Source organism: Paramormyrops kingsleyae, chromosome 23, assembly GCF_048594095.1.
Source record: "Paramormyrops kingsleyae isolate MSU_618 chromosome 23, PKINGS_0.4, whole genome shotgun sequence".
In the NCBI taxonomy this organism is placed as follows: Eukaryota; Metazoa; Chordata; class Actinopteri; order Osteoglossiformes; family Mormyridae; genus Paramormyrops; species Paramormyrops kingsleyae.
In genome coordinates this window covers 171,861-183,332 of record NC_132819.1, presented here as the reverse complement: position 1 = coordinate 183,332, position 11,472 = coordinate 171,861, and the positions used below count along the sequence as shown (strand labels likewise).

At 43.9% G+C, this 11,472-nt stretch overlaps 1 long non-coding RNA gene across 2 annotated transcripts; it reads left to right on the top strand.

Annotated features, from left to right (window-relative positions):
* The first annotated feature begins 3,588 nt into the window (after nucleotides 1–3,588).
* On the top strand, nucleotides 3,589–11,207 carry LOC111843337 (uncharacterized). Of its 2 annotated transcripts, XR_011985031.1 has the most exons (4): nucleotides 3,589–8,579; nucleotides 8,745–9,859; nucleotides 9,941–10,036; nucleotides 10,166–11,207. It is a non-coding gene; the product is annotated as an uncharacterized lncRNA (long non-coding RNA). The 2 variants fall into 2 exon arrangements; XR_002838135.2 differs by having other exon boundaries at nucleotides 3,589–9,859.
* Nucleotides 11,208–11,472: the final 265 nt, after the last annotated feature.

Sequence of the window (11,472 nt, the reverse complement as noted above, 5' to 3'; positions counted from 1 at the left end):
TGCTTCCTAGTTTGTCCCTAGTCATAAAATGGCTAAACAGGAAGTTAATACTAGATCACCTGACCACTCTCAACCAATGAACTGGTGGCTCTACACTGACCAGGGACCAGCAATACAACTATGTTAAATTCGCCAGCAGGTGTCACTATAAACACAGAACAAATTTCCCACAGAGAACATGACACTCCCCGTCTGATATTGAACATAATATCACTAAAGAAGTTTTTCTTTTTTTTTTAACAAAGGAGAACAGTGTCACAATAACGCATACCTGTGAATCTAAACAGACATAAGAGGTATCACTTCCACAATAGGTCTAAGGAATGTTTTCACACTACCACCCTTAGTTACTTTCAGTTCAAATTTCCTGACTTTCCCATCCGTGCTAGGGATAGCTTTGGTAACAAGAGCCATAGGCCACTCATTTCTTTTCACTTGACTGTCCTTCAACAAGACCAGGTCACCTTCCTTAATGTTCGGCCTACTTTCTTGCCATTTATTGCGAGCCTGTAGTGTAGCCAGATATTCTCGTCTCCATCTCTCCCAGAACATGTTGGCAAGATGTTGCACTCTTTTCCACTGCTGACGGTACAGATCTGTTTTTTCAAAGGATACAAGAGGAGGCCAAGGGGTGGATGTTTTCTGCGTGAGGATCATCGCTGGTGTCAAGAGGAAGGGAGACTCAGGATCGGTAGATATGGGTGTCAGAGGCCTTGCATTAATGATGGCACATACTTCGGCCATAAAGGTGGACAGCACTTCGTGAGTGAGGCGTGAAGGAGTGACTTGAGAGAGCATGGAGTCCAGTATCCGTCTCGAGATCCCAATCATCCTTTCCCACGCTCCTCCCATATGAGAAGGGGGGTGGATTAAAGGTCCAAGTGCTCCCCTCTTCGCTGAGATATCTCGACACACTTGGTTCCATCGTATTGTCCTTAAGCATTTTCAGCTCTTTGTATGCCCCTCTGAAATTAGTTCCACAGTCGGAACGTATTAGCTTCACAGGGCCTCGCAGAGAAATGAAGCGGCGTAGTGCATTTATGAAGGATGAGCTATCCATTGACTCTATCAATTCGATATGCACGGCTCGCACACTCAAACTCGTGAAAATCACGGCCCACCTTTTGCTGTTGGCCTGGCCTCCACGGGTACGGCGTGTGGACACGTCCCATGGGCCAAACACATCCAGGCCCACATTAGTGAAAGGTGGTTCTGTGCTGAGACGGTCGGAGGGAAGATCCGCCATTCTCTGTTGCGCTGTCTTTCCTCTGAGCTTGCTGCAAATGACACACTTATGAAGGGCGCCATTGATACATCTCTTTGCTCCGACTATCCAGAAGCCCTCTGTGCGTATTGAGGCTTCAGTGAAGACGCGGCCTTAGTGTTTCACTCTCTCGTGAAAATGATTCGTTAGGAGAGTGGCGACGTGGCTGCGGCCCGGGATAATGAGCGGATGTTTCTCCACTGTGTCAAGTGTGGCATGCTTGAGCCGGCCTCCAATTCTTAGCAGACCATTCTCTAGAACGGGAGACAGCTTGCTGAGTGTATTATTTCTAGGAATTTCTTTCCCTTTCTCCAAACATGCAAATTCAACTTGGTAGGCCTCTTTTTGCGCACAGCCTACAACAATGTCTCTGGCTTGTACCAGCAGGTCAGCTGTGTGAGACTTCACACAGCGATGCCATCCCTTACAAGTTTCTTTCTTTTTAATGGACTGGACAATGTGCACAAGAGACGCTATGCTTCTAATAAGAGACTTCCATGAGGAAAATCTCTCGAAGCAATGAGAGCCAAGTGCTGTACTTACCCTTGTGCACGTGGTGACATATGCTCTTATCTCTGCATCAGACTCTGGATGAACAAGGTCAAATGGCTCCTCTTCTGTGGTATGTGAGGAGTCGGGGTGCTGTAGGAATGATGGACCGGTGAGCCAGATGGTTTCAGTGAGATGGGCTGCACGCACTGATCTAGTGGCCACATCTGCTGGATTCAGTGAAGTGGGCACATAGTGCCATTGCGAAGGGTGTGTAAACCTCCTGATCTTTTGCACTCTATTGCTAACGTACACATAGAATCTTCGGGTTTCATTGCAGATGTACCCCAGCACCACTTTACTGTCTGTATAGAATTCTAAGGCATCTGGCTTACAGTCCAACTCTCGTACAATCAACTCTGCTAGGTCAACTGCAAGAACAGCAGCACAGAGTTCAAGTCTGGGGACAGTGTGGTTTGTCTGAGGGGCTAATTTGGCCTTGCCCATAATAAAGCCCACATGACATGCTGCATCGTTGTCTGTAACCTTCAAATAAGCTACAGCTGCTATAGCATGTATAGATGCATCAGCAAAGACATGGATCTCTTTCTTCACTGCATTTGAGAAAGAGGCTATTGTGTATGCTCGTAGGTTTTCAAATTGTATAAGATCTTGTAGTGAGTCTCTCCATGCATTCCATTCAGTCTCCCTTTCAGATGAGAGAGGAGCATCCCAGTCTACGGTCATGCTCGTAAGCTCTCTGAGCAGGAGTTTCCCTCGGATAGTGATGGGGGCCACAAGACCAAGAGGGTCGAATAGGCTGTTGACTGTAGCCAGAACGCCTCTGCGGGTGAATGGCTTGTCGGAGCTGGCAACACGAAATGTGAATGTATCCTTTTGAAGATTCCAGCTCAGTCCGAGGCTGCGTTGAACGGGTGGAGAATCTATTTCCAGGTCCAGGTCTTTCAGATCCTTCGCATAATCAGTTGAAGGGAATGCTTGCATAACTGCCGTGCTGTTGGATGTTAACTTATGAAGCCTCAGGTTAGAGATAGCGAGCATTTCTTGTGTAGCTTTAAGCAGGTCGATGGCTTCGGTGACAGAGGGGAGGGACTTGAGACCGTCATCAACATAGAAATCCCTTTGCACAAAGTTCTTTGCATCTGCACCAAACTCAGCCTCTCCGTGTAGAGCTGCACGCCTGAGTCCATACATTGCAACGGCAGGCGAAGGGCTGTTGCCGAACACATGAACTCTCATTCTGTATTCAACAATGTTTTCAGATGTGTCATTGTCTCTGAACCAGAAGAATCTGAGGTAGTTCCTGTGGTCTTCTCGGACAATGAAACTGTGGAACATTTGTTCTATATCTACCATGATGGCTACTGGCTCACGTCTAAAGCGTAACAAGACACCCAGGAGGCTGTTATTCAAGTCTGGGCCTGTCAGTGACACACCGAGATGACGAGCGCTGGAGTCGAACACCACTCTAATCTGGTCAGGCTTATGTGGATGGTACACACCGAATGTAGGTAAGTACCAGCATTCTTCTCTTTCATGCAGGGGCGGAGCCAGTTCAGCATGGTGATTATTGAAGATTTTCTGCATAAACGCCACAAAGTGCTCCTTCATCTGAGGCCTCTTGCCAAGCATACGACAGAGAGAAGTGAGACGGCGCAGAGCTTGTTCCTTGTTATTAGGCAGGCGTACTCTCGGAGAACGAAAGGGAAGCGGAGCTACCCAGCTATTTGTGTTGTCCAAGAACATCTCTTTGTCCATTATTTGTATGAACAGTCTGTCCTCAACTGATGGAGCCACTCTGTCATCATCTACCATTCTTTCAAAGATGGTGGCGCTTTGTGGGCTTTCACCTTGGAGATCCCAACTGCGAAAGAGGTGGGTGTTAAGAGCAGACTGAGAGGAAAGAGGGAGTTTTGACGTGTTGTCTGCATTCAGCTTCTCTTTCAGTAAGATGTGGTTGTGGCATGGACTGAAGTGAGAAGGACATCCATTGCTTAAGATGTTGGTGCGATATGTGTTCACAGTTGTGGGCTTGTGAGCAGTGCCTAAGCAGACGTCACCAACTATGACCCAGCCAAGGTCGAGTCTCTGAGCATAAGGTGCATTCTTAGGCCCATTTCGTTGATCTCTGACCTTGTGAACTTGCAGGACATCGCGGCCAAGCAGAAGGAGGATCTGCGCATCTAGATTGAGAGGGGGAATGAGGTGAGCAATGGAACATAAGTGTGAATGGTGTTTTGCTGCCTCGGGCGTAGGTATCTCTGATCTGTCATCTGGCATGTGATTGCACTCAATGAGCGTAGGAAGAGACACGTTGCAGGTTCCGTCGAGAGATCGCCCGATGAAACCTGTAGCTCTCCTCCCAGACATCTCTGTGACTCCGGCGCACGTGCGAAGAGTATAAGGAGACTCTGTGCTCTTGAGACAGAAGATATCAAAAAACTCTGATCTAGCGAGCGACCGGTTGCTTTGATCGTCAAGTATAGCATAAAGTTTTACGGCCCTGTCCGGTTTGTTTTTGTGATAGACTTGGATGAGACAGATTTTAGAGCAAGACTGAGAACTCAATGAATCGCCACAAACATCAGTGCACTTGTTGTTAACCACAAGAGTGGCATTTTCATCTTCCTCCCTGCCGTGCTCTACACCAGGGGGCTAAACAGTCCAAGGGGGCGGTCCAGGATGGAGAGCTGTGACGTGCGCGTCACTGTTACATTCTGAACATTGCATTGCTACTTTACAATCCTTTGCTAGATGCCTGTTTGAAGAGCAGCATTTGAAACAGACATTATTTTGCCTTAAGAATGTTTTGCGTTCCTCAATGTTTTTAGCACGAAAGCCTCTACAGCGTCTGAGGGGATGGGGTTTTTTGTGAATGGGGCATTGTTTGTCGATGTCTGGCTTGCTGTTCGAAATGCTTTTAACTGTGTCTGAAGTCTCTCTGTGTGAGATCTCAGTCTTGTTAGCTGTCATAAAGCTTTTAGGCTGTCCATGTCTTTTCACAGAGTAGTCTGGCCTTGCAGCATTGCTAGCACACAGGCTCAAAGTGAAACTGGGGTCATTGCGTGTGTGGGCTTCACGACAGACAAAGTCAGCAAAATATGAGAAAGGAGGGAAGACTACCTGGTGATTAATCTTATACTGTGATCCCAGAGACATCCATTTCTCTTGGAGGTTGTGAGGGAGCTTGTTGGCGATGGGGGTTACACCTCGTGCTGTGTCTAGATAAGACAACCCAGGCAGATTGCCCTCTAACTTTGCTGATTCAATTTCCCTTAGCAGGTCTCCGAGCTCTCTAAGCTTTAGAGGTTCTTTGACGTTAATTTTGGGAAAATTTTCTAGCCTGTCGAAAATGGCTCTTTCAATGATCTCTGGACAGCCGTAGCAGTCTTCAAGACGTGCCCATGCCATTCTCAGGCCAGAGGCAAGGTCGGTAATATGAACAGCCCTTAGTCTCTTGACATGTTCTGAAGACTTGGGCCCTAGCCATTTAACTAAAAGATCAAGCTCTTCGCTAGCAGTCAATCTGAGCCCTTCCACGGCACTGGTGAATGAGGACTTCCAGGCCCAGTAGTTTTCAGGGTGATCATCAAATTTGCTAAGCCTGAAATTAACGAGCTCGCGGCGTGCTAAGTACCTGGCTATGTCACTCATCACCGCGTGGTCTATGGTGGCTGATGAGTGCACTGGTCTCTATGGGGGAAGAGAGGGCGGCTGGTATGCTGTGCTCTGACTGTGGGTCCGATCGTGAAATAGTTGGTAAGGAGGACGGAGGTGCGGCTGCATATCCGTGTGCTCCGCATTATGTGGCTGATGCTTGACTTTGATAGGAAGGTAAGACTGGGGATGACATGCTCTGATTTCGGCTGGGTTGTGTCACGTTCGGGCTCGGGCGAACAGGGAAGCAGGCGACGTGCAGCCAGAACGTCAGGTAAACGGGATTTATTCACAAAGACGGACAGGCACGGACATCTACGGACAATACAACAATGACTGATCTGGGGATGACTGACTCTGACAAGGACTAAATACACTAGACAAGCTGAGGGAAACGAGCAACAGGTGAGATCCATCAGGGAAGAACACGAGGTAATGAGCGGGGCGTGGCACACATCGGGATCGTACGGAGCAGGGTGTGACAGGTTGTGATGTACCGATGGATAAGATTGCACGTCGGCTTGCTCTGCAGTGTATGTCTGATGGACTGCTCTAATTGGAGGGAGATAAAATGACTGGGTCTGATAGGGAAAGACCTGGCTATGGTGTGTGGCAGAAATGCAGTCGACATAGTCACTGGTCCGCTTTCCGGCAGATTCATGAGGCAATATCCCAATGTCACCTCTCTTTCCATTTGGTCCTAATTCTGCTACTGCTGACTCCAGAAATTCAGCTTCCGCTGTGGCCGCTGCAACTTCCTTTTCGTGCTGTAGCGCACGCAGATCAGCTTCCAATTTCGCCTTTTGTAATATTACCTCAGTTTCTCTCTTTACGAGTGTAGTGCACGCCTTCGCGGCTTCTGCCTTTGCGCGTGCCCTAGCTGCTTCCATGCTCGCAGAGGTCTTTCTCGAACTCGATGAGCTGCTGGATACAACTGACCTGGTTTTCCGCTCTCACTTCTGTATTCTCTTCCATCTTGGATTTATCAAAAGCGGACACAATAAGACTGAAGAGGGGAGAGGATGAGGAGTAGCTGCCTTCTTTTATGAGATCTGCTGTATGTAGCCCGCCGTGTCGATGCTTTTTCACTATTCTATCCTTCAGCGTGCGTGCGTACTGTGCACGAGTTGACAGATAGCTAAACAGTCAATAATTGTAGATGGAATGATGAGCCAGACGCGATGAATAAAGTTCACTCTCCTTTACTCGAGAAGGTCTTGGACACAGCTTCCTAATTACTGAATCTATTAAACTGATCACAAAATAAAGTTTCAGTTTAGTCTAAATGTCTACGTTGTCAGTACAAATAATGTAATAACAAAACGCTCCAAATGATGTAAAGTCGACATAAAGGTGCTAATTTCTTGAGTGAGACTAATTATTAAATCACTGCATACCTACAACACTGCTAACTTAACAACACAGTAAAAGTAAAGCAATGGGTGAGCTGCTTATGTTACACAGCATCACAAAGTGTACAAAATGCACAAATTCACTTAATACACAGAAACAATGAACCATCAAACATAGGTCAACTAGATCACTTACAAGCAATGCTTCTAGAAGGTTCCAAACAAACAGATGAAAAAGGAATTAGAAGACAAGGCCCCAACATGCTTCCTAGTTTGTCCCTAGTCATAAAATGGCTAAACAGGAAGTTAATACTAGATCACCTGACCACTCTCAACCAATGAACTGGTGGCTCTACACTGACCAGGGACCAGCAATACAACTATGTTAAATTCGCCAGCAGGTGTCACTATAAACACAGAACAAATTTCCCACAGAGAACATGACAATTATGTAGCTGGATTTTACTGCTGCATCACTGACCTCTCGGCTCCGAGTGAAAACAGACTGCTGTTTCTTCAGACCCACCAGCAACTCATTTATCTTCTCTCGTCTCAGTTGTCCTTGCAGGCTGTCGTATTTTTCACCATGCTGAGTCTCATAGTGGCGCCGAATATTATATTCCTTAAATATCGACACGTGTTGCATACACACCAAGCATACAGGTTTCCCATTCACCTCTGTGAATAAATAGGAAGCTGTCCATTTTTCTTGGAAAACTCTACACTCAGTATCCACTTTTCTCCTTTTTGACAAAGACATTTTGGTTAATGAGGGTGTAAAGGCGAGCATTGTTTTGTCTTTTTCTTCTTCTTTCAGATGCTCCATGTCTAAAACAGTGCGCCCCTAGCGGACAATTTAGGAATAGCAGTTTATTTAAAAAAGTCTAGTTCATGTCTCATTGAAATTTTTCACTTTCAAATTTATCCTGCGGACCGGATTGAATCCCTTGGCGGGCCGGTTCAGGCCCGCGGGCTGTACGTTTGACACCCCTGCTTTAAAGCATAAATTTAACCCAAATGATGTTTAAGCAATCAAAAGTATGGCTACATTATGCCAAGATTGACGGCAACAGCGTGCGATGCAATATTTGTAAAAAGGTTATCGCGTCCAAGACTGGCAACACGTCAAATATGATAAAACACCTGACAGTACACGGAATTAATTTACGAGCAGAAAGTTGCTCCGTGTTTGACTGCAAGAAGATCACGCCGGTGCAGTCATCATCATCCTCTCAGTATTTTCCTGACTCAGGGCCTCCAACAACATGCCCACCACAAGCGTCGTCCTCCGTGACTGATGAGGATAACGGCGCGATGGCTGGGGCTCCGACAAGTAAACAGACATACAAAATCAGCTAACTTTTAGCGCTTCATGCTTGTGCACCGTTAAAGTTAAGTTTAAGTTTGTGCGGGGTCAATTTATTAATCCTTTTTCGGACCTAACGTACGCTGTGTAACGTTACAGTATGTACTGTTTCGATGACTTTAAATACCTAGCTAAGTTGATACTAAAATGCTTTAAGGTTAACAGTAAATGATGAAGTTTACCTCACATTAAACTTCTTATTTAAATGTCCTTATCCTTGGCTGCATTAACAGTTTAGTTTTCATGTTTTCTTCACATTAATGTTATAGTCTCTGCTCGTGCTGACCCTGGAATTAGGAGATAATCCATTTACACTGGCAGAAAAAGTAAAAATGAACAAAGAAAGGAAAGATGAATGCCACAGGGCCGTTACAAATTTTATTGTTAAAGGTTTGCTGCCTTTTTCTACTGTGGAGGCTTCATGGTGGAGGTAAGTACAGTAAGCTGTAAATTATGTTGTAATATTACCATTAAGGCTGTTGGCCAGGTTTGTAGGTAGTCTTAACCTAGATAATTTTTAAAACTTTTTACAGTAAGCAACAATGATAAAATAATGCTAATTTTACTTTTTTGTGTTTGATGATGTCAACTATAGGGAGATGATAAGCACCTTAAAGCCCAGATATCAGTCCCCCAGCGGAGACATGCTCTCAAATACCTTCATACCTGCATGGTATGCAGTTGAAAAAGAAAATGTCAAGAAAGAGTTGCAAGATGTGAGGGATGTGACTGTGACTGCTGATGGCTGGACCAGCATTGCACAGGACCACTACCTGACAGTGTCAGTTCACTATGTGAGAGAGGGTTCCATGAAAGAGAAGGTCCTACATACAAGGGCGGTATACACATCCCAGACAGGGGACATTGTAGCAGAAGAGATAGGAGATATTCTTGATGAATTCAATATAAAGCACAGAGTAGTTACTGTGACAGTGGACAATGCAGCAAACATGGATGTAGCAGTAAAAAAGATGAGTATTAAAAAAAATTGCTGCTTTGCTCACACTCTCAATATTGCTGCTCAGAAGCTTTACACAATTACCTCAGTCTCACAGTGGGCAGGAAGGATCAGAGCAATGGTGGTGTGGCTGAAAAGATCCAGCCTGGCTACACCTATCCTTAAAGAGAAGCAGCGTCTTCTCGGTAGGTAGAAATCAGAATAGATGAACCTTAGTGCAAAACTCTTTGGCCAAATAGTTAATAAAAATCCTTTGCTAAATCATGCAGTAAAACATTTCTGCAACTAAACAGCCACTTTGATAACCACACACACACACACACACAAACATGAATTTCTCTTTCTCACTTTAGGTCTTCCAGAACATGCGGTCATCCTTGATGTGAAAACAAGGTGGAATAGCTTATTCCTCACGGTGGAGCGATTCCTGGAGCAGTTCCCTGCCATCCAGGCCACCTCCATGGACCATCGTCTTAAGAAATTAATGGACAAGGACAGGCAAAAACAGTTCTTATTCTAAATGCTTATTCCATTTTCATTGTGAACGATTTTGCTCATGAATCTATAGTCCAGCTAATGAATGTGATTATATTTTACAGACTGCAGAGAGTTTCTGATGAGGATTTTAGAAAAGCAGAAGAGTTTGTCAAAGTTACAAAGATACTTTACACTTCAACCCTCTGCGTCTCTGCTGAAAGGAGCCCAACTTTGGGTCAGATTCTGCCTATCTTAAATAAACTCCAGCAGAACAGGTGTTAATTCATATTGGTAATCTTCTACTCCTCTTGAATTGTAGATCAATATGTGTGACCTATTTTTGTTATTGAAAATAGACTCCGACTGAGCAGATAGAACAGGCACTTGAAGAGAGAGCAGGTAACCAAGATGACAGCTCTGATGAAGACAGTGCATCTGCAACAACAGCACTGGTAAGAAAATATAAAGAAGTCCTATTTTTTCCTATTTATTTTTTTAAATTTAGAAGAAAATTAACTTGTTTGCATTTATCTTTATAGAGTTTTATATTTTTCTTAATTTCTTTACTTATTTGTAAATAGAAGAGGCCAGAGCTTTCTGCCCTTGAGGAGCTGTTTGCTGTGGAGGACATGGCTGTTGAAGAATGCAGACCACTGTCAGCAGCACTACAGAGAGGATTCAGGCAGAGATAAATAAGTACAGACTGCTTCCATCTACACTGTCCTCAGTAAGTCCAGTAACCTGGTGGTGGGATATGAAGGACACTCTGCCAATGCTTTCAGAATTGGCATCAAGGTATCTTTGCATGCAAGCATCATCCACACCCTCAGAGCGTACATTTTCCACTGCTGGGGACATTATCAGCCAGGAGCGGGCTTGTCTGTCTCCTGAAAAAGCAGACATGCTAATTTTTCTGAAGAAGAACTGTTGAGTGATTTCAGGTGATCTTAAAAGGTTAGTTCACCAAAAAAATGAATATTCTGTCATTAATTACTCACCCTAATGTTGTTCCAAACCCATAAGACCTTTGTTTATCTTCAGAACACAAATGACGATAATTTGGATTTAATCCAAGAGCTTTCTGATCCTCCCATATATTTACTGGATATGCAGTTTTCAATGCCCAGAAAGGAACCAAAAACATAGTCAAAATAAGTCCATGTGATATAAGTGGTTCAATCATAATTATATGAAGCTGCGAGAATACTTCTGTGCGCAAAATAAACAAAAATAACTTTATTCAATGATTTATCTATGGGAGGATCAGAAAGTTCTTGGATTAAATCCAAAATATCTTCATTTGTAGATAATTAATGACAGAATTTTAATTAAAGGGGGAACTAAACCTTTAAGCAGCAGTGAGCCTCACAAATACTTAAAATTGATTGACTTAAAATGGCTTGAACTTTATTAAAACGGTTTGCACTGATATTTTGTGCTTTTGTTCCTTTGTTTATTGGTCTTAGAGATAAGCCTGCTGTGAAAAGTGTCACAAACATCCTGAAAAAATAAAACCAAAGTTTGTCTGAGATTATGTGTTATGTAATCTTGTTAAAATATATTTCTTAAAATAAAAGTATCGAAAAAACTATCGTTCGGAACCGGTATCGAATTCAGGGTATCGAAACCCAGTCCTAGTCCCTGTGACCACAATTGCTAATATTATTAAAAATTGTAACCTCCTGAGACCCCACCCATTCATTTATGTCCATTGCAGTGGACATGTTGTTTTTGCATCTATCTTTTCACTGATGTAAGGTTGTACACTAAAGAGGACATGCTGTGAAATTAAAAATAAAAATAAATTTGAAAAAATCTAAATTGTAAGATGTCTTATTTCCTCCAAAGACAAATAATATATAATTGAAGGACATTTTTTTCCTTGGGT